The sequence below is a fragment of the Odontomachus brunneus genome, unplaced genomic scaffold (genome assembly GCF_010583005.1).
Source record: "Odontomachus brunneus isolate Ranch 3 - 2012 unplaced genomic scaffold, Obru_v1 Obru_scaffold_381, whole genome shotgun sequence".
Classification (NCBI taxonomy): domain Eukaryota; kingdom Metazoa; phylum Arthropoda; class Insecta; order Hymenoptera; family Formicidae; genus Odontomachus; species Odontomachus brunneus.
In genome coordinates this window covers 86,256-90,029 of record NW_022639831.1, presented here as the reverse complement: position 1 = coordinate 90,029, position 3,774 = coordinate 86,256, and positions in this window count along the sequence as shown.

Below are 3,774 nucleotides of genomic sequence, written 5' to 3'. Positions count from 1 at the left end.
GCGAACAGGTCGATCTCGCGAAAATACCGACAAAGGAAGTAGTACCCTCACGATCGACGTGCTGCGAGATGAGACGTAAGGGAACTTAAGAGTATCGTGGACAGCTCACGCGATGTTTTATGGGCACGCGCCGCGAAAGCATTTATTTTTGTGAGCAGATGGGCGGTCATGGCGAGCCCATGGCTGAGACGACCGGGGCGGTCTTCCCCGGGGAGGGGGGAATTGTGACGTGCAGCCGTGCAGGCGCCCGTCTCAAGAATCCCGTACCGAATTAGCGAGAATGTTTTTCGCGTGTCGCGTCACTAACGGTTTTTCGAGACCTTTCCGAATATCGCGTTCCGTCGAATGTTTATTGTGAAGATCTTAGAACAAAGCGAAGAAGCGATTTTTGCGAGCGGAGCAGATGCGAAGGTCAGCGCGTCCCGAACTTTGTGCCCCTCGGCGTCCCTTGCCGGCCATCAGGACGAGGAGCGGAGGACATCGAGGGGCGAGGACGCAGCGGACGACAACTAGCGAAGCCCTTAATCAGGTAAATCGCACTCTCGTACTTTTGTGATTAAAATATATTATTGCGGATTATCGCGCGCTCAGCAATAGCGAATATTCTATCGCTGAGAAACTATCGTAGTTATAACACAATATCGCGCTTAGACGGATCAGCTGTGTTTACTTTTAGCGAAGCAGCCGTTGTGAGAAACCCGGCAGAGAAAAACGAGAGAAGCAACAGACGAACTCCCGATGACAACAATGTCTTGAGACGGAAAGTGTCTCGAGACAAGAGTACCGAAATCTGCCGATTCTCGACTACCGACCACCGCAGGACGAGAGGGGCAGCGACGAGGGAGAATCCGCGAGGATACGTGATCCTCCCAGAGCCGATCAGCTGACAGCCTTACCGCGACTACCGCCGCTAGCACACTTTTCCGGCACGCGGACCATACCGAGTGAGAGAGCGCGAGTGAGAGAGAGAGAAGAGAGAGATCGGGAGTGAAGACGAGAGCGAGAGAGCGAGGCGACGGGAGAGCGAGGAGAGAGAAAGCGAAGGGCGAGAGAGAGAGAGATAGAGAGAGAACAGGGAGAGAGAGAGGATCGCCGCCGCTGCCGTCACCGTCGCCGTCGTCGCCGACGTCGCCGCCGACGCAAAGGCCGTCGCCGAATATTGTAAGACTGACCATCTGCTCAAAATTTATTTGTGTCGCTAATCGACTAGTAGAGTATCGTGTCTCGTCCGCGGAGTAGTCGCGCGATTAAGAAAAGGTTCGCCCGAGGAAATCGTCCTCGGGCTTCGCGTGGTGTTTCGCGCACAGTACCGTCTCCCGAGGAGCGTTACCGTTACGACTCCATATCGCGGATTGAATATCGGGACGTGAGAAAGTCCCCAAATAAACGTAATTCTCAGTATTAAAATCAAGTCAAGTTGATTTCGTCTTCTCCTAACCCATCCCGTCTCCGACTTTAACCTCCTAGGAGCTACCGGTCCCGACGGTTCCGGGACGCGCGATTTTCGCGATAATGATCGATTCTCGCGTTTATCGAGGTGGTGCGGCCTTTCCGCATCTGGCGTCCAACTTTCGCGTGCATCTTAGCGGCGTGTTCTGGAACCGACGGCAATTTGTCGACGCGACTAACAGGCGACTGTCTGCCGTCGCTTGCGAAATTACGTTCGCGAGTAGCGTCGCAATGCATCCACCTTATAGTCCAGACCTGGTACCAAGTGATTACCACCTGTTCCTGTCTATGGCGAATGATTTTGCTGGTGAAAAATTCGCCTCAAGAGAAGCTTGTGAAAATCGACTGTCCCAGTTTTTTGTCAATAGGGACAAGGGTTTCTATAAGAGAGGCATAATGGAATTACCTTCAAAATGGCAACAAGTTATCGAACAAAACGGTGCATATTTGACCTAAATCGGATCGCTCTCACTATGCTAAATAAAGCCTTCAATTTCATGCAAAAATAATGGATTTCTTTTTACTACACCTTATATAATACGGGTCAGACAACCTAACCTCTTTTCAAAATTAGAGTATCAGTCGCTATACAGACAGTAGGCAGAGTGTTACTAGTCGCTTCTCCTTCTAAACGCCAGGAAACTTTTTTATTCATAAATATGGAATATTTATCTGTCGCAGAAAAAATTGAAATGATTTCAATTTATGGTGAATCCCAAAGAAACATCAATCATCAATGCTATGTCACTTTATGCTGAGCGTTTTCCGGATAAAATCGTATCGCGTGCTTCTTTCTATCGCGTTGTTACAGAGTTTACTGCTACTGGAAATGTACAACGGGAAAGAAGGAAACGTAAAGCAACTATCACCGGAGAAGATAATGAGATTGCAATATTAGCCGCAGTTGCCCAAAATCCTCATATAAGCTCTCGCGAAATTTCTCGTAATTCTGGAATATCACAAAGAAGTGTCCTCAGGGTATTAAAACGTCGCAAATTTCATCCCTATCATATTTCGATGCACCAGGAACTTCATGGTAATGATTTCCGTGATCGAATGGTATTTTGTCAATGGGCACGTGAACAAATACGAATAAATCCAGATTTTTTCGTCATGTATTATTCTCAGACGAATCAACCTTCACGAATCATGCGGTAAATCGACACAATATGCACTATTGGAGTGTAGTAAATCCACATTGGTTGCGTGAAGTCGAACATCAGCGTCCTTGGTCGATTAACGTTTGGTGCGGGATCATAGGTGACAAACTAATTGGCCCTTATTTTATTGAAGGTACTTTGAATGGCCAAAAATACCGAACCTTTTTGCAGGACGAATTACCAATATTGCTTGAAGAGCTAAGCATTGAAGAGCGACGAAACATGTGGTTCCAGCATGAAGGTTGTACAGCATATTATTCGATAATAGTACGGGAAATATTAGATCGTGATTACAATGCTCGCTGGATCGGTAGAGGTGTTCCAATAAATTGGCCTGCTAGATCGCCAGACTTAACATCTCCGGATTTTTTTTATGGTGCTACATAAAAGACAAAGTGTACCAACAAACGCCAACAACTCGACAAAATATTATTGGACGTATTAGACATGCTTGCAGAGATATCGATGCACAAACACTATTACGTTGTCAGGAATCATTTAAAACCCGGATCAATAAATGCATTGCAGTTGAAGATCATCATTTTGAAAATCTAATGGCATAATTTCGTTTCAATTTTGAACACTAAACAAGCACCCCGATCGTGAGAGGCAAGGGGACTCACGCTAAACAAGCGGGAGCGGTGCACTTGGACACGGTGCATTTGGACACAGCCAATCACAGCACCGTATGATTAGAGACATTTGTAGGGTCCCTTGGAACAGCGACTTGTGATTGGACTGTGTCCAATTGCCCCGTGTCCAACTGATATACACCCAAACAAGCACCCCGCTCGTGAGAGGCAAGGGGACTCACGCTAAACAAGAACCCCGCTCGTGAGAGGCAAGGAGACTCACGCTAAACAAGCACCCCGACAAGGGGACTCACCTGAGATCCTTGCCCTTAACGGTCTTATACGTGCTTTATACGTACATGACCTCATTTTAACCGATTACAGAGTCATTTACGATAATTATAAAAAAATTTTTCGGACAAAAGTTACTTTGTTTTTAACGTAGAATCATAATTTTCAATAAATAATAGTGGTTCCCATTTAAAAAAACAAAGTTGATCTCATGTTCACTGATAGTTCACTAAGTAGTGCCATCTATGACGAAACAGATAGCGCCATCTTGTTGCCCCCTTCGAAACAAACAAATTTGATTT